Here is a 20297-nt window from a genome sequence, read left to right on the forward strand (position 1 = left end):
AATAGACAATGGAGCAATGGAAGAAGGTGGCCTGGTCTAATAAATCACATTTTCCTTTACATCAACTGGATTGCCAGGTGTGTGTGTCGCTCACCTGGGGAAAGGATGGACTATGGGGGAAAAAGCAAGTGGGCAGAAGCAGTGTGATGCACTGGCATAAGTTCTACTGGGTCCTGGCATTCATGTGGATGTTATTTAATACCTACACATTGTTGCAGACCAAGTAACCCCATTCATGGTAATGGTATTCCCTAATGGCAGTGGTCTCTTTCAACAGGATAATGTACCCTGCCACACTGCAAAAATGTTCAGGAATGAGGGACATGAGTGTAAGGTGTTGACATGGTGTCCAATTCCTCAAAATTTAATTGGATCAATGGTCTTTAGGATTTACTCGACAAACAAGTCAGATCCATGGAGTCCTCACCTTACCACTTAAAGGAACTTCTGATGACATCTTGGTGCCAGATACCACAGCACCCCTTCAAGGTCTTAGGGGGCCATGCCTCAATGAGGCAGAGCTGTTTTGGTGGCACAAATGGGTCCTACACAATATTAGGCAGATGGTTTGAAAGTTGTACCTGATTGGTGGGTATAGTGTATATAGTGAAACTAAAAGGAAAAAAACATAGTACTATACAGAATAATGTCAGTTTGGACAAGCTGATTCATTCTGTGGCATATTTATTGCAAAGTGAGTTACTAAGCATTAATCATTCTGTATCAGATTTTTACTGATTTAATAGAGGAACTCTTACCCTGAGCTCGGTGCTAAGTCTCTAATCTCACTGCACACACTGTATTCATCTTTATTCTGGCATAAAGACCCATAAAGACTTTTTCACTCCCCCCAAAACCCCTATCCTATACTTTTAATTGCCAATGAGAGTCATGTTTCATGCTTTACTGTCTTTATATTTCTACATATTTTTTATTTTGGTAAAAAAATATAGTTTTCTCCTTCAATCCACATGTTCTTCTTTCCCATAATTTTTTAATTAAAGTTGTGTTTGTATTTAAAGCGGTGATGTAAAAAAAAAAAATGGACAAATCAAGAAAAGTCTGGCAACCCCAGAGATTCTTGAAACTACTTTCAAGAATCTTCTTTCTACTTTCAATATTTCTATGTTTTGCACAATTTGAATCTCAGATAATCAACTTCAGCAGCTGCATAACCCATATCTGAATATGTGTAACCTTTTAGAATTAAGTTGCCAACTCCGAATATGTCCCAGTGTACCACTTATGGGACAGTACAAATAATTCTTAACACTTTAGACTGTATGTGTACCACCATTTCTTTTAAATACAGTGTAAGTCAGTTACACTACTATTTAATTAATTTTAAGTACAAAGCAATAGAAATATTTGGTAATGAACTCTTTGTTGTTTGTCTGCACTACTGAAGTGTTTATCCTTGTGTCGCTTTGAAATCCTCATGTAAGCTTTCAAACTGTTTGAGCTTCAGTGACTGACCTAAGCCATCTTCAGTGGTTCTGTGTGTGTGAGTGAAAATATATATTCCTTCCCAGTGCTTGTTCCTGTGCAGCTAGCAGCCTGGAGGATGTGGCTGACCTGGTAAATTATGGCCTTATAAGGTTCTGCATATATTTTCTGAGAGGAAAAGAGGAATGTGTGCATTTCACACCTTTGATTTATGAGTTTGTTCCTGATGGTCCAGGTGCAACCTTGACTTTTTAGCCTATTATTGCTAAATCCTCTCTCTGCTACTTAAGTTAATATACTGCATTTTCAGCTTTCTGGCAAGAAGGCAAACAAAAGTGTTTTCATAATCACAAATTTCACATCTACAGATTTCAACAAGTAAGATGCACTTGGACTTTATATAAAATAAGTGTATTGAAGGCTACTTGTTAGAGTTCATTCTAATAGCCATTCTAACAACAATTAGCAATTGGTTTAAAGAACATGTTTTTTTAACAGCTGGATAGAGTCAGTAATCTCAATAGATTAAACAGAATGAGAAGCAGGCAGCTTCAAAATGATTCAATAAGCTACGTAGGAGGACGAGTGAATCCATTTGCTCTGAATGACAAAAGCTGGTGCTTTCTCATTTCTTTCATTGCAATGATTTTCTTTCAGCCATTTGTTTACAATTATGCCTTGAAAGCTAATTTGTGTCAGTACTAAAATCAAATGCAAAATTTCCAAGAGCAGAAATAGAAAGATTAATGTTGGTTTTGATACAGTGGCAGAAAACAATCTTATTCATTAGCGACCACACCACGCTCAGTCAACAGATCAAAAGTGGAGGCAAGTCAAGTATATGTTCTACACTGTGCCTGTCTGAACCTCAAAACAGACATGAGGGAGCATAATAGTGAATAACACACACTGTCAGTCTTACAAACTCTCCTTGTTCCTCTACTTTTCACTTTGCCAATTTCCTCAATTATTGAATATTTCTAATATTTGTATAGTTCAATGTAGCAAATTAACAGGCTGTCAAACCATATATACAGTATATATTGTTTGTAAATTAGGGGTTGTGAACCCACGTGGAATTGCTTAATTTACAGATGGATTCTGTGCAAGAAACTCACAATCTTCTCCTTTATCTTTTCATTTCCTTTTACAAATAAGTATTAGAAATACAAAAGGCAGATTTTTATGTGCTAACATTTTGAAATATTTCTGGAAGACCCACCAATTCAAACAAGCCCTATAAATTAAGAGTGTATGTTATTTTATTTTAGCTACACTAAGCATGGGAATTCAGCAATAGAATTGTTCTAGACCATTACCTCTAATGTCACCTTACGTGTATAAGGTCTGTTTTGCATTCCTCTCTTTTGGATTTTCTAGATTTTCAAAAAAACTGTCAAATTGCAACAGTAGCAGAAACGTTTTCTTACAGTCTCTCAATATTTTTTTTCACTTTTTTGTCTTCACTTGTTTTACTGTTTCTTTAATTTATTCACACCTTCTCTCTCACTTCCTGCATTACTTTCTTGTTCTTTCCCATTCATCAATACTTTTTCTTTTCCCATACCTATTTCTGTGTTTTACTTCATTCTTGTGCTCCATCTCTTCATATCTGCCCATTTTTATGTTTCTATATTCTTAATTCACTCTCCCTTCTCTTCCACTTGCTCATCTTTGGTTTATTTTTTCCCATTATCTTTAGTACCCTCATTCTATTATCCTCAGTATCTCCTCTTTTACTTCTAGTCCTCCTCTGCCATTTCTCTCTCTGGTTGTCTTTCTGCATCTCTCCCCATGCCCCACCTTTCTCCTATCACTTTTTCTATCTGTTTCCCCACATTTTTGCAAACACACCCTATCCCACATCCACCCTCTCAGTCTGAAAGCACTGGTGATGTACACTTCTGGGAAGCCCAGATCGTTTACAAGCAAATCAATAGCTCCAGGTTCTCTGGCTCTTATTGCTCATCTATGATTAATCTTTTAAGAGAATTTCATCTGACAGCCTCTTTGCCCTGCATGCATGATTAGAGCACATCTTAGCTAAGGGCTCTGGCATGTATGAAATAAATACTATCTTTCCTTCTGTTGGGCTCTTGACAATTGCCAAAGACATCACAGTGTGTGTCTGCAGTTTCCACACACCATAAAACTTTTGACTTAGATTGTCAAACCCTGCAAAAATTTTGATACAACTTTATTATCTTTCATTAATCCATCATCATTATTAATAAATATATATTTATTTATTCATTTATAAATAAATAAATTAATTAACTCAATTAATTTATTTATTATGTTGTTTTTGTTGTGTGTGTCTTATGCCCAATTCGAATACCTACCCCATCTCTTTGTTTCTCCTACTCTGCCTCTTTACTCTCTTTTTTTTTATCTTAAATTCTCTTTTTTTGGTATCCCTCCATTGTTTCCTCTGTCTCAATCTCTGTTTCCTTTCCCCTGCGGCACTTCACACATCATGAATAAGTCAATGCTAGATGTCCTTGCACACCCTGAGACCTGTGACACAAATACTGAATGTTTGTGTATTTCCTGTGCACTTGTTAAAAGCTTTTCTGTGTGGATGTCATGTCCATAGCTAAATTAGATTTTTAATGAGGCTTAATAGGCACAGTGGTAAAAGTCAAAAGTTTTTAATCTTCAACTGGTTGTGACTATTTAGACATATGCAATGCATTACAGTATATTCAATAGGGAGTTATTTGAATGTCCTGCATAAGTGCAGTATACAATGCATAAATAAATGTTTGCTCTACCTTTTTTACTGCAAATATTTTCCACTAGGGAGCTATTTGGCATTTAGATCCTTAATCCCTAATAAATGCACTATAGGGAATAAAAGTATAGTAGGAGGTCTGACATTATTCAGCTGATTTCATGAACTGTTGTTTCTATATTTTTATATAAACTATGTATGTGTTTACCTAGTCATACATATTTAATTTAATGTCATTTGCACTCAAACTACAAGTAATGCCAGTTAGTATTAAGTAGCATTTGTAGAATTCTAACCAAGACAAAAATATCAGTTTACACATTAAAAAAAAATCTTGATATATTTTAAACTACATTCCCGCCTTCAAATATCATCCAGAGGGAGAAGTGCCCTCAGCAGGCATTATTTTATGCAAACATTGGATCAGAACATGACTCAATGCCTTTGAGTGCTGACTGGGTAGGCAACATCTCTCATTGCCACAAACCCTAATAGATTACTTCAGTTTTTTGCTAAAGTTTTAGCTCTACCAGTTACTTTGTTATTGATTGTTTTGTTATTTTTGTTTTTGATCTTCTCTACTTAAAATTCAAAAAGATATTAGTGTTAAAAGTATTTTCTATTAGTGTTGTATTGAAAAGCCCAAATAAAATGAGTTCAGTATAGCAGTTCAAAATATTTCTTTTACCCTTAGAAGTTTGGTTCCCTTTCGAGGGAACTCGACGCTGTGTCATGACTGACATTATCGGAAAACTTTGTCAAGGAAGTGTGTCTGAAGCTCCATGTGCACACATGCCAATTAATTGGCTCGGATAGGACACATGATGGAGGAATACGCCAGCATGTCCATATAAGGACCTCTATGTCACATCCATTCAGCTTTTTTTGTCTTCAGGAAGCGTTCCGCTGTATGTGTGTCGATTATCTGTCCGCTGGTATAGCGTTTAAGAATTTTACGAGGTGTGTGCATCCATGTCCGCGTTTTATTACAGAGGATGACACACATGCTCTTTGTGTGGTTTGTTTGGGTAAGGAGCATGCCCAGTCAGCTTTCGAGTGATCTGGCTGTGTGCATTGTGGAAGATTCCCTCCTCTCAAACTTCAATCCCATTTGGCTTTGTTTACCGGCCACGCTTCTGTGCTTCTCAGTTAGCATTAGTGGAAGTGGAACAAGAGATGGGTCTTTCCCTTTCTTTTGTCTGCTCTCCTGACTCCAATGTCCATATTTCGGCTCCAGGAGCTTGCGCTGTGATTTCTCCCGACCCGGAAGTGGATATGACTTTTATGCATTGGGCTCTGAGGAGCTCAAGATTAAAGATTCAAAAAGCTTTATTGTCATTTCAACCACATATAGCTGATGCAGTACATAGTGAAATGAAACAACATTTCTCCAGGACCTGGTGCTACATAAACATACTACAACAAGTTCAACACAAAAACAACACCACAGAGCTAGGACAGAAGTTTGTCTTAGCCACGTAAAGTGCACAGTGTGCAGCTAGGTGCAAACAGAGCATAGACAAGACAATGCAAAAGACAATAAATACAAGAAAGACAACACAAAAGAACATAGGACACTTAGCGCCGAAAAGAAAGAAAATAACGTGTAATGGAATGTAAGTGAAATAAAATAAGATAAAGTGAAATGATGTGCAAAAATATTGTGCAAAACTACACAGCAGCAGTTGAGGTAGTGCAAATAGAAATAAACATAAATATAACTATAGCAGTGGATGACAGGTTGAGGTAGTGCAATAATTAATGAACAATATAAATTATGTGTGTGCGTGTCCACACAGTCAAGAGAGAACGTGGGCGATGAGGGAAATTCCTCCATCAATTTGCCACCACAGTCAGTGGCATCTGAGGAGCTCCTTGATGTAATAACGTGTGCTGTGGGTAAGTTAAATTTAAATTTATATTTAAACTGGCCAGAGCAGGAAGCTAGCACCGTCTGTTCTAAGCTCGATGACTGCTTCCTGACTTTGGGCCATGCGCCCCCACTCACGCAGACAGTTGCCATTTTTTCCGGACCTCCATGCTGAGGTATCGAGGTCCTGGAAGAACCCATATCCGGCGTGCCTTTTTTCCCCCTGCCTCCTCTAAATATTCAGTCATTATGGGGCTGGATGAACATGGTTATGTACAAGGTGGAAGAGATGCTTGCGAGCTATCTCTCCCCTACATCACTGGCATTGATGTGGCCGGCGCTCCCTTCTAAAATGTGTAGAGCCACTTCAGCCTTGGGGGGAAGGCCTACACAGAAGCGTTCCAAGCTGGTGCATCCCTGCACACCATGGCAGTTCCTTTGGTCTAGCCTTGTTGCCGCACACTTTTACAAAGTGCATGGATGCTACCCTGGAGCAACTGCATTTGGCGTTCATGCATCATGCGTCTATCTCCTGCCAGCTGCCGCTGCCGGCATCATACTTTTCTTATGCGGAAGACGCCGGATTTTGACCTTGGGTCCCACTCTAGAGGCGTGTCATCGTCGCGGGACTCCTTTGACAGACGACTCACCTTTGGGCCCACCCACAGTCTTTGGGAAGGCCCTCAACTCTCATCTGTAAGCCTTTACCCCTGGTAGCAATGCTTCCAGAAGGCCTAGCCAGAGTGTGCCACAATGGGGTCCACCTTCTTCCAGTGGCTCCCCGCTGGCCTGCTCAAGTTTGGTTCATGGACCTTGTCTCCTTTCTAGATGGTGCTCCTTGTGAGATTCCCATCAGGAAAGATCTCCTCTCCCAGACACGAGGGGCAATTCGCCACCCCTGCCCAGAGATATGGAGATATCTGGGTCCAGCCCTTGGGGGGGACCAGTTGCTAGAGGCAGGCCTCTCATCAGAGGTTGTGGAGACTCTGCTGAATGCTAGGGCTCCCTCCACTATGAAGCTGTATACTCTGGAGTTTTACCTTTTATACCTTTTAGTCTCTGGTGTGATCAATGAAAGCAGGACCCAGTGCACTGACCAATCGGTACAGTGCTGGGATTCCTACAGTCTCGTCTTTCTTGAGGCCTGTTCCCCTCTACTTTAAAAGTGTACGTGGCCGCCATTGCTGTCTTTCTGTCATTTCTGTCTTCCGCCCTATGACTCAGTAGAACAGGAGAGGCAGCACTCTGCCCAGTCAAAGCCCTTAAGACGTATGTCCACCACTCCAGCTCGTGGCATAAGTCCCCCTCCTTATTCATCTGCTTTGGGAGCCGGAATAAGAGTATTCTGGAGTCCAAGCAGCTCTTGGCACACTGGGTGGTAGAGGCCATTACCCAGGCCTATGAGGCACATGGTATTGCTTCGCCTCTAGGGATCAGGGCTCACTCCACTAGGGATGTCGCCACATCCAGTGTCCTGGCTAGGGATGTTTCTCTCAAGGAGATTTGTGTTGTGGCAGGCTGATCCTCTCTGCCCACATTTATTAGGTTTTATCTGGACCTGGACCCCACTTCTGGGTCTTAGGTCCTTCAAGGCTAATGGGTGTTCTGTTCCTGGTCCACTCATGCTCTCTCACGGCCCCTGGGACAGACATCAAATGGTGTGTGGTGGCATGGGTATTGACGTTCCCATAACGTCAGTCCTGACGCAGCATCGAGTTCCCTTGAAAGGGAACTACTCTAGCCCCACAATGGAACACCAATCAAAATTTCAACTGGATCACAGAAACAGCCCAGCTGAATTCTCAAGAGGGTTTGTAGAAGAATAGGGCAAAGACGTTAGCATGAGCTAACGTCAAAATATTGAGATTTCTTAAGTCAAATTCAGTAAAGTTCATTATATTTGTTCTTAATGTTAAACATTTGGAAAGTAAAGGTAAAGGTATTCATCCAAAATTTAATGGTACATAGCCCTGTCCATCGTCCCTTTGATGTTGTGCAGTTGTCCTGTCACCTGGGGATGGTGTACTTGGGGTCATAGGCAGCATTCCTCCTCCTCCAAACACGGTGAGTTGAGTTGATGCCAAAGAGCTGGATTTTGGTCTCATTTGACTTTCACCCAGTTCCCGTCTGAATCATTCAGATGTTCACTGGCAAACTTCAGATGAGCCTGTACATGTGCTTTCTTTAGCAGGGGGACCTTGCGTATGGCGTAGTGTGTTACCAATTGTTTTCTTGGTGACTATGGTCCCAGCTGCCTTGAGATAATTGACAAAATCCTCCAGTGTAATTCTGGGCTGATTCCTCTCATGATCGTTGAAACTCCATGAGGTGAGATCTTGCATGGAGCCCCAGACCGAGGAAGATTGACAGTCCTTTTGTGTTTCTTCCATTTGGGAATAATCGCACCAACTGTTGTCAACTTCTCACCAAGCTGAGATGATGGTCTTGTAGCTCATTCCAGCCTTGTGTAGGTCTACAATCTTGTCCCTGACATCCATGGACAGCTTTTTGGTCTTGGCCATGATGGAGAGTTTGGAATCTGATTGATTGCTTACTTCTGTGGACAGGTGTCTTTCATACAGTTAATGAGCTGAGATTAAGAGCACTCCCCGAGAGTGTAATCTCAACTCGTTACCTGTATAAAAGACACCTGGGAGCCAGAAATCTTTCTGATTGATAGGGGATCAAATACTTACTTCACTCATTAAAACGCAAATCAATGTATAACTTTTCTGAAATGCGTTTTTCTGGATTTTTTTGTTGTTATTCTGCCTCTCACTGTTCAAATACACCTACCATTAAAATTACAGACTGATCATTTCTTTGTCAGTGGGCAAACGTACAAAATCAGCAGGGGATCAAATAATTTTTTCCCTCACTGTATATACAAACAAATAAATAAAGAAAGCAAATTCATAAAGCAAAACAAATTCATACACTGAAACAAATAATACCCATAATTTCACTAAAACAATAGAAAGGCCTCTATATAAATGGTGGACAGGTGGGTCTATGCAGAGCTGTTAGCCCCAAGCAAATGCTTATACTGTCTAAAGATTTAGCACATGTTGCGTTTATTTGGAAAGGAAGATTCAGAGACTGGTATGATTTTTTTTCAGAGGATGAATGTGTCTTATAAATCAGTTATTTTTGCCATGGGATCTTCTTCAAATGCCATGCAACACTTCAGAGCAAGCACTAATTCACAAGACATATAGCTGTGTGTCATTGGCATAACAGTGGAAGCTAATACCATGTTTATAAATAATTACACCAAGGGGTAGCATATATAGGGAAAAAAGCAGGGCCTAAAACAGAACCTTGTGGAACGCCAAACATAACCTTGGTATCAGAAATAGCTATATTATCTAAGGAATTATCTAACAAATAATTTGGTTTTAAATTAATAGATTAATTAAATTAATAATTTAAATAAATAATTTAAATTAATAATTAATTAATTTCGCCTGATATTGTCAATTTTTTCATTAAAGAAATGCATGAAGTCATTGCTGCTAAATATAGATGGTCTGCGCCTTTCTACAGTGGTTTTACTCCTAGTTAGTTTTGCTACAGTACTAAATAAAAGTTTAGGATTGTTTTTGTTATTTTCAATTAGGGCAGAAAGATACGCTGATCTAGCAGTACTAAGAGAATTTTTGTATCTCAGAAGGCTTTCCTTCCACTCTAACTGAAATACTGCTAATTTAGTTTGACGCCATTTACATTCTAGTTTCCTAGCTGAGTGTTTTAAAGCTTGTGTGTGGTCGTTGTACCTGGGTGCTAGTTTCTTCTCTTTAATTATTTTCCATTTAAGCGGAGCTATAGTGTCTAGGGTGTTCCAAAACATTGACTCCAGGTAATCGGTCGCCTGATCAAGTTCTGTGGGGTCAGATGGCGAACCAATCATGCGAGATGATTCTGGGATCCTATTGGTAAATCTCTCTGCAGTAGCAGATGTAAATGCATACGGTAATGTGGCAATTCGAGCATCTCGTGTCTAAGACGCATTTTAAATGAAACACGATAGCGATCTGAGATAGCTTCCAACTGTGGAAGAGTGACTATGTTTTCTATATTTAATCCAAATGTAAAAATGAGATCCAGAGTGTGACCTCCATTATGAGTGGGTCCTATTACATTTTGATTAACACCTAATGAATCTAAGATGGATACAAGTGCTGTTCTCAGAGGGTCTTCTGGCTTATCAAAATGAATGTTGAAGTCTCCTACTATTAATGCTTTGTCTAAAGAAACAACAAATTTTGAAATAAAATCTCCAAATTCACTGAGGAATTCAGAGTATGGTCTTGGGGGACTGTAAATAACAGTTAGTGGAACTGACTCTGTGAACTTATTATTTGTAGCTGCATATGTTAGGTTAGTATAAAGAACTTCAAATATGTTGAATTGATGTCTGGGTTTTTGTGTGGCGCCTAGCTTATTATCATGAATAACTGCGACACCTCCTCCCCTGCCTGTTAGACGTGGTTGGTGCATATAGATAAAAACCAGGCAGACAAGCTTCATTTAATGCTACATACTCATTTTGTTTAATCCATGTTTCTGTTAAGCAAAGAACACTGAACTCCTGATCAGTAATCAGTTCATTAATAATAAGTGCTTTAGTTGACAGAGATCTTATATTTAACAGTCCTAGCTTCAGATCAAAGGTGCTAACTGTGCATTCACTATGATCTAGTTTTATGTTAATCAGGTTACTAAAACAAATTTTCTGATTTCTGTCAAAACATTTTCATTTGGCTCAGGGAATAGACCCAGTCTCAATGTTATGAACCCTGAGTGACGACTCTTTGCAGCTAGCAGACGGTCGGATTAACCTGCTTGTCTGCTCCCTGGCCCTGGCCCTGGATTGTTGCCGATTAATTAGATCTGCTCTAAGACTATGTGCTATGCTGCAAGAAATGAGAGCAGCACCCTCCCGCGTGGGATGGACACTGTCCCGTCCTAACAGGCCAGTCTTGCCCTCAAAAGAGCTCCAATTATCTATGAAGCCCACATTGTTTTCGGAGCACCACCTGGACATCCAGCAGTTCAGCGCCCATAACCTGCTGTAAGCCACACCGCATTGGGATGGGGCCAGAGCATACTACAGCATCGGACATCGCCTTTGCTAATTTACACACCTCTACAACATTACTCTTAGTAACCTCAGACTGACGAAGGCGTATATCATTAGCTCCTACATTGAAAACTATCTTCGAGAACCTGTGCTTGCCTAGGACCCTAAGATTACCTGCAATGTCTGGTGCCCTGGCTCCCAGAATACACCTAACCTGTGCTGCTGGAGCCCCTAAAGGCCTAGCTAATTTCATAGGCCTTAAAATGGAGTCTGCTATAACCAGAGCTCTTTCAGGTTTCTCAGCGGGTGCTTCACTGAGGAGAGCAAACCTGTTGGACATGTGAAGAGGAGAGGAGTGGTGCTCCCGTGGGCAAGCCTTAGCGTTAGCCTCGGCTTTGCGACTATTCCGCCAAGTTGTCACCCATTCGCCCCGCTGTGAGGGCTCTAATGCCAGAGTTGGGGGATTACTAACTCCACCTAAGGCATCCAGACTTCCCTCTACAGACACTACACTACTGTCACTATCACTAACCCTCTCTAGTGTCTGGATGCGCACCTCTAAAGCTAATATCTTCTCCGTCAGACAGCTAACTAGCGTACACTTATCACAGGTGAAATTAACACTAACGATGGAGGAAGAATTGCTAAACATCCTGCAGCTCACACACTGTACAAGCTGAAAGTTAGTCATACTGATCACATACCTTTGAGTGAATTTGTCCTGATAATAAAGAGATCCGGAGAGGGTTTTCCTCCAATTGCTGTATGAAAACCGGGAAAAAAGGCTTCTCCCGAGAGAAAACAAATGAACAATTTATTGCAATATGCAAGTAAAGAAACAAAACCTGACAGTGCAAAATATTCAGGCAAAAGAGAAAAAATTAGACTATATAAACTTCGAATAAAAAATGCCGAAACAGGCAAGAAACTCGCGGTAAGCGCTTCAAACACAGGAAGTCAATACTTTACAGACACAAGCGTGTGATTGATATAGCGCATAGATATCAAACTATGGGCTGAAAGGTACCACACATGAAAGACAATTTGCATCCAAATCTCTGCTAATACAACATGTGTTAGTACATCACTTTGGTGGTCATAATAATCAGTAATCACATTGCAATAGAGAGCTTTTTTTTAAAAAATATTTCTGGCAAAATTATAGAATTATGAATTTTTTACCCCCTTATAAAATCAGACATATTTCAGCATTTTCAGAAAAAGATGGAAAGCCACTTGCAGCATCTCTGCTGTGGACAGCTTTCCACCGTTTCTTTTCTGAAGCTGTTTCTTCATATAGAAAGAGACTCACCAGGTCTGACAGTCAAAATGAGAACTGTTCCATTTTGCTGTGACACATTTCTGAACCTAATCAGCTTTTTTGTCACTTAGGTAAACGTTTATATGTAAAGTATATGTTTCTAAGTATTCAACAACATTCACATAACTGACTCACTCTGAAAGGTGTAGTCCCCCCACACCTAGGCCCGTCCCCTAGGCAGGTCAGTAATAAAATTGATTAATTGATGTGACCATGGCCTTTATGGTATGGGTAATGGTTTGAGGGTTCCTGCCAGTAATTTTCTCATCGTCCTTGACTGAGTGCATACAGGATTTTACATAGCCTCTCTCTTGCCAATGGATATACTTTGCTCTTAGGTTGTGTATTATTAGGAAGGTGTTCTATAGCACAATCCCAGGGTCAGTGAGGGGGAATATGAGTCACTTTGGTGAATACTTCAGAATATTGAGACTACTTCTGGGCTATTTGGGGCATGACTCGGTTAATGGTGCTCTACACACTGATGTGTAGGCATGGGACTTGAAGTTCAGGCTTGAGACCATTCTGCTGACAATGTGAAAACCAGTCAAAGTCAAAGAAGCTTTATTGTCACTTCAACCATATATAGCTGATGCAGTACACAGTGAAGTGAAACAACGTTCCTCCTAGACCAGAGGTGCTACACATACAAAGTCAAAGTACAGTGACGCAGACAAACATAGAGCTAAACATAGAGATAAAGACTAAACTATACTTAAGGTGCAATAAAAAAACTAAACTATACTTAAGGTGCAATAAATAAATTAGACATACAACAGAAGCGCACAGGATGACAAGACAAGACAGTGCAGACAAACAACATATAGACCGACTTTTGTGCAGATAGCAGTGTATGCAGTGAGTGCAAATAAGAAATTGACATTTTGTGCAAAGAACAGTGTATACAGTGAATGCAAATATTAAAGTGACACATGTAAACAGGATTAATATAAAAAAAATGTAAAGTGAAATGTAAAGTGACATGCGCGTGCAAACAGGACAATTTAGTGTTTGTGTGTGTGTCTGTGTGTGTCTGTGTCCACAGTTCAGTTCTTCTTGGAACACAGTTCTCAGCTTTTGTGCATGTGTGTTATGTATGTGTGTGTGAGTATGTGTCCAGCACAATTCAGTTCTCCTGTTTGAATACTGAATGAGTTCTCATTGTTTCCAGGAAGTGGCTAATTCTTAGCATAAGTCAGTTATAGAACACTTTCCCTGAACTGAATTCATTTCAGATGGCATTTTTCCAGTGACATCAAACTAAGATGCTAAATGAATTTCAAGGCTAACTCAACAGTCATTGTGCCACCATGAGTGTTGAATGCAATACATCCAGACACCCCTTTCCGTCCAGAGCTGAACCTTTGAGGTTTATACCAGATGAATTTGATGGGTCAGCAGAGAAATGCATAGGATTATGTAACGTCTATTTCACAGTCATCCTTATGCCTTCTGTTCCAAAACCACATAACATAGTTCACATAGTAGTGAACCAGACCATAACATTGGGCACTCACATTATTTCTCCTGGAATGATACCACTCTGCTTAGTTATCACTGTTAACACTGTTATCATGATATTAGCTTTGTGATATAAAAATACTTTATAAAAGAGAAGAAATGCTAAAATGAGTCCTTAAGAAAAAAGAGAAAATGTTAATGGGATGAGTCCCCTGAAACCACATCCTGTTTATTGAATTTATATAGGAACAGCTAAATAAGGTTTAGGTGAAGAAATTAAAAGTAATTTGCTACATGAAAAGGGGTGAGTTAGTGAGGTTGGAGAGAGAAAGCAGATATTTTAGGGTTTAGGGGACTGTTGTGCACCATAATTTAATTTCTGTTGTAATGAGATATCCACCAAGAATAGAAAATTCCTTCTGAAAGTCTAACACTGGGATTTCTGCTGGTGCATCACAAAAAAACTGCATTTTGAACGACATGCTACTCCTAGAGAGAGTAGAAATGTTATTCATTCATGTGCATCTTAGATAATCTGGCTAACTCTTTGGTCTGTTCCAGATACTGTGATTGTTTTTTGTATTTTTTTGCAACTTGAGTTTGTTTCCCTCATTAGCTTTGTTATCTATCACTCCTGTCCTGTGCTGTTATTTACCTCCCAGTCACTTAGCATTTGTGTCGTGCATTAATGCTCTTAGTTTTTCATATGGCCTGCTTGTAAATACTTGATAGCATAGTTGAGTGGTTTTCCCTCACTATACTGCTTTATCCATCACTGTGCTTTTGAAGTTAGCTGTGCTTTCTTCTCTATCTTTTCACATGTTGCCATAACAGCAGGCCTATGCTGGTAGTCTTGATTTGGTGAGTCTAGATTTACTGTTTTTGGTGTAGATTTACCTTTGTTGATTTATTGTTTTTGGTTGACCCGAACACCACACAAACACTTGACCTAAAGTGTATCTAGTTCACTGTGTAAAGCTCAAATGAGTGTAACCACCATGTTACAGTTAACCAATCAGAGAGCTTTATCTAGTAATGTAATGCAAGGCATGAACAGGTTAAATATACACTATACTTCATCCCCTCCTTTTCTAAAGGGTGTCATTTTATTTTGCCAACATGTAATTTTGCCAGTGTCATGCTCCTCTGCCCCATACTACTGGGAAGAGATCAGGCATCCCATTCAATATTTAAAAATTTACTTTTATTTTAAACATGTCACCCTTCTAGGCATTTAAATTCAAGACTTACCAAGGGAGGCATGACAAAACAGCATGTGGTGACTGGCAATGCTCAAATTTCACAAAGTGGACAACATAAATGAACATTCATTTGGTGTTAATGATAATGAAAAAGTCATTGTGTGGCAGTAATCCCGTTATGAAATGCATGTATTATGATTTAAGCTTTGGGTTATTTGCATGCCAGTTTGTTAGTATTTTTATGGTATGTGTGCTACTACAGCCACACAACTTAAGGAGAATTAACAGCACTGTAAGCTTGTTTACACATCATACATATAAACTATATTGCCAAAAGTATTCGCTCACCCATCCAAATAACCAGAATCAGGTGTTCCAATCACTTCCATGGCCACAGGTGTATAAAATCAAGCACCTAGGCATGCAGACTGTTTTTACAAACATTTGTGAAAGAATGGGTCGCTCTCAGGAGCTCAGTGAATTCCAGCGTGGAACTGTGATAGGATGCCACCTGTGCAACAAATCCAGTCGTGAAATTTCCTCGCTCCTAAATATTCCGCAGTCAACTGTCAGCTGTATTATAAGAACGTGGAAGTGTTTGGGAATGACAGCAACTCAGCCACGAAGTGGTAGGCCACGTACACTGACGGAGTGGGGTCAGCGGATGCTGAGGCACATAGTGTGAAGAGGTCGCCAACTTTCTGCAGGGTCAATCGCTACAGACCTCCAAACTTCAAGTGGCCTTCAGATTAGCTCAAGAACAGTGTGCAGAGAGCTTCATGGAATGGGTTTCCATGGCTGAGCAGCTGCATCCAAGCCATACATCACCAAGTGCAATGCAAAGCATCGGATGCAGTGGTGTAAAGCACACCGCCACTGGACTCTAGAGCAGTGGAGACGCGTTCTCTGGAGTGACGAATCGCGCTTTTCCATGCTCCCAACTTTGTGGGAACAGTTTGGAGCTGGCCCCTTCCTCTTCCAACGTGACTGTGCACCAGTGCACAAAGCAAGGTCCATAAAGACATGGATGACTTTATGAGTCTAAGATGATGACTAAGATGAGTCTGGTGTGGATGAACTTGACTGGCCTGCACAGAGTCCTGACCTCAACCCGATAGAACACCTTTGGGATGAATTAGAGCGGAGACTGAGAGCCAGGCTTTCTTGTCCAACATCAGTGTGTGACCTCACAAATGCGCTTCTGGAAGAATGGTCAAAAATTCCCATAAACACACTCCTAAACCTTGTGGACAGCCTTCCCAGAAGACTTGAAGCTGTTATAGCTGCAAAGGGTGGACCGATGTCATATTGAGCCCTATGGATTAGGAATGGGATGTCACTTAAGTTCATATGCGAGTCAAGGCAGGTGAGCGAATACTTTTGGCAATATAGTGTATATACACTGAACAAAATTATAAACGCAACACTTTTGTTTTTGCCCCCATTTTTCATGAGCTGAACTCAAAGATCTAAGACTTTTTCTATGTACACAAAAGGCCTATTTCTCTCAAATATTATTCACAAATCTGTCTAAATCTGTGTTAGTGAGCACTTCTCCTTTGCCAAGATAATTCATCCACCTCACAGGTGTGGCATATCAAGATGCTGATTAGACAGCATGATTATTGCACAGGTGTGCCTTAGGCTGGCCACAATAAAAGGCCACTCTAAAATGTGCAGTTTTATCACACAGCACAATGCCACAGATATCGCAAGTTTTGAGGGAGTGTTCAATTGGCATGATGACTGCAGGAATGTCCACCAGAGCTGTTGCCCGTGAATTGAATGTTCTTTTCTCTACCATAAGCCGTCTCCAAAGGCGTTTCAGAGAATTTGGCAGTACATCCAACCGGCCTCACAACCGCAGACCACGTGTAACCACACCAGCCCAGGACCTCCACATCCAGCATCTTCACCTCCAAGATCATCTGAGACCAGCCACCCGGACAGCTGCTGCAACAATCAGTTTGCATAACCAAAGAATTTCTGCACAAACTGTCAGAAACCATCTCAGGGAAGCTCATCTGCATGCTCGTTGTCCTCATAGGGGTCTCGACCTGACTGCAGTTTGTTATCGTAACTGACTTGAGAGGGCAAATGCTCACATTTGATGGTGTCTGGCACTTTGGAGAGGTGTTCTCTTCACGGATGAATCCCGGTTTTCACTGTACAGGGCAGATGGCAGACAGCATGTATGGCGTTGTGTGGGTGAGCAGTTTAAAACTGTACAATAACTCACCTTTGTATGTCACAATCTAGTCTTTAGTTAGTTTAATCGGTTTAATACTTTCTAACCAAAATGATGAGCAAGCTGAAGAGTCTGCATAATGTTTATTTTTATTTAATGCAACCAGACCACATTTTTATTATTTTAAGGTTTTTATTGAGTGATTAGATTGGGCGGCAGTTCCTTTTATGATAGCTTCCTTGAAGAAAGACCGGTCCATTATCCCTTCAAATATTGCAATCGGTCCTGGTCCAAGTCTGGATATTGCCCCCAAACAGTGCTTAATTTGTAAATGAATAATTTCTGGAACAAAACCAGCAGTCTCTCGCTGCTGTGACCGACACCAACTTCAGTTTTCCCGGAACATGACGTCACTAACCAGTGGTAGCGCAATTATAAACATTAACCCATTGCTGAATGGTCTCGTGTATTATTCTGTTCTATATTGATCATATATTTCAGATGATATGTGTTCCTAAATACTGATGCCTGCTACATTAGAATGTATATACGCCCCAAGTCGAAGCCATTTAACTCTTTGCCAGGGGCGATTCTACGATTTTCATTTAAGGGGGGCTCAGCCCCCAATGAGGGTAAATAGTAAAAATAAATTAATTAATTAATTAAAATAAATGTTTGACTAACAGGATAGGATGGTAAACATTTGAGTACTGAACAAGCCAAATACAAGTCTTCCTGATCACCCACCCACACACACACACACACACACACTGAAAGACAGGGAAGAGCCAAAGTCTGCCGGTGTTTTTATATAAAATTTAAAGGGGACTGAGGAGATCACCAATTTGTGTAGAGCATGGGCTTTGCTAGGCCTTTTCTAATCAGCCCCCCTAAAAATTATGTGATTCTCCATAAACTGTACACAAATTGGTGATCTCCTCAGTCCCCTTTAAATTTCATATAAAAACGGCGGCTCTTCAGCTCCTCCCTGTCATTCAGCGCGTTCTTCAATCCGCAGACCGCGGCGTCACAGAGCGAGGATCAGAGGACAAGTGTGTGTGACCTTTATTTTAATTAATTAATTATTATTTTTTTTACTATTATACCCACATTGGGGGCTGAGCCCCCCTTAAATGAAAATCCTAGAATCGTTCCTGGTGTAGAGTTTATGGAGAATGGCAGAATTTTAGGAGGGCTGAGTAGAAATGTTAGGGGGGCTAAAGCCCACCTAAAAATGGCCTAGCATCATCCATGCTGCTACCATATGCTTTCTGCTACCATATGCGATTTAGTAGGACTGTGCTCAGTATCATTTATCTGATCAGTGGAAGTTTCTGTCACCGATGACGTGGTTGCGTCCTCCGTTACTGACTGGTGTAACTCGCTTTGCTTCTGTCTCCCACTATCTTGATAAAAGGTGTGCAGTTCCATCTTCTCGGGGTCTCTTTTGATCAGGCACACCATCAACATTTCTCGTGGATTTTAAAAAATTAAAAAGTATGTTTGACGGTCTCTTTGACATTTTTAAAATATCGTATTTATTTAGGTAGATCAATAAACCATTCTTTTTTCCGCTGCTCTCTGCGCACAAAACAGTAATCACCAACCAATAAGAGTAATTGTAAATGCGCATGAGTAAAGTTTCACTTTTATGCGTATTCTCAATGTAGCTTAATGCATTAAGTCGTTTTATCAATACATTAATTTCACTATACACAAATAGGCCTAATATATTATTCATCACTCTAAACATGTTTATGTAAATAATTCAATTCAATTTTCAATTCAATTTTATTTGTATAGCGCTTTTAACAAAGAGCATTGTCTCAAAGCAGCTTTACATGAGAAACCACATAAGAAAACAACAAACATATGAACAGACAGACAGACAGACAGTCCTAGATGTTATCCCAAGTGAGCAAGCCTGAGGTGACTGAGGCGACTGTGGCAAGGAAAAACTCCCTTAGATGGTATGAGGAAGAAACCTTGAGAGGAACCCATCCTCATTTGGGTGACAATTGTGTGATGTTGATACAGCATGTGTATAGTGTTATGTAAATAATGACATTATTCTCAAAATATTACGAATTTAATCCCGTATTGCTACGAATCTCGTGATTTTTACTTTATTCTCATAGTGTTAACTTTATTCGTGAAATATTACTACTATGTCACAATTTTATTTAGTTTGACTTTTTTTCTGGAATAACTACCAGTTAAATTTTGCATTATAATGACTTTAAGCTCAAGATGTTTTCCATTTTAATTTTTATCTTTGCACAGGCATCTTTAAAGTTGAACAAAAAAAGTTATGCACAAATGGCAGGAAAACACCAGCGCAATTAAGTATTTACAAAGCACATAAAAATACTTCTCAGCTTTACACTCACACAGTCACGGGTAAATTTATACATATTCGTTTAAAATGTAAATATTACCATATGTATTAATGTATTAAAATATATATATAAGAACTGCGTTATACTGTATAATGTGCTCTGGCCAGAGTTGTACCATGTGCCACCTGGTGAAAATTCTGTGAAGTACAACACATGCATTTAAATACCAAAGCACCGACTCGCAGAAACTCGCAGCACACTGCAGGCAGAATTGTGGCATGCTGCGGGAAAAAGCGCGCATTTTTAAATGCCACATCTCTATGTAACCCAGTTAGAAAGGGAACACTGCATCATGGTATGTTTTCGATGGAAACGTCTTTGCAAAACCGGTGTCTGAAGCACATGTAAACGCATGTCAATTCTAATGGCTGATCTGGAGTCAGGTGACGTATCAGCGTGCATCAGTAGGACCATAGAAGGGCATCTACATCACATATCTTCAGATTCTAATTTTCTAAAGAAAGGCATCAGTGTTCTGGACAAATCTCAATGGGAAAATATGCTTCTTTTAGATCTATCATGACAAACTAATCTTCAAATCAAAATTATGACACAATAAGTTGCCCTCAGAGTATGATTTAAGGTAGGCAGAT

At 39.9% G+C, this 20297-nt stretch overlaps 1 pseudogene; it reads right to left on the reverse strand.

Moving 5' to 3' along the window:
* Window positions 1-7744: 7744 nt before the first annotated feature.
* LOC131352064 (uncharacterized) lies at window positions 7745-18775 on the reverse strand (annotated as a pseudogene).
* Between the last annotated feature and the right edge of the window lie 1522 nt (window positions 18776-20297).

This window comes from Hemibagrus wyckioides, linkage group LG04 (genome assembly GCF_019097595.1).
Source record: "Hemibagrus wyckioides isolate EC202008001 linkage group LG04, SWU_Hwy_1.0, whole genome shotgun sequence".
In the NCBI taxonomy this organism is placed as follows: domain Eukaryota; kingdom Metazoa; phylum Chordata; class Actinopteri; order Siluriformes; family Bagridae; genus Hemibagrus; species Hemibagrus wyckioides.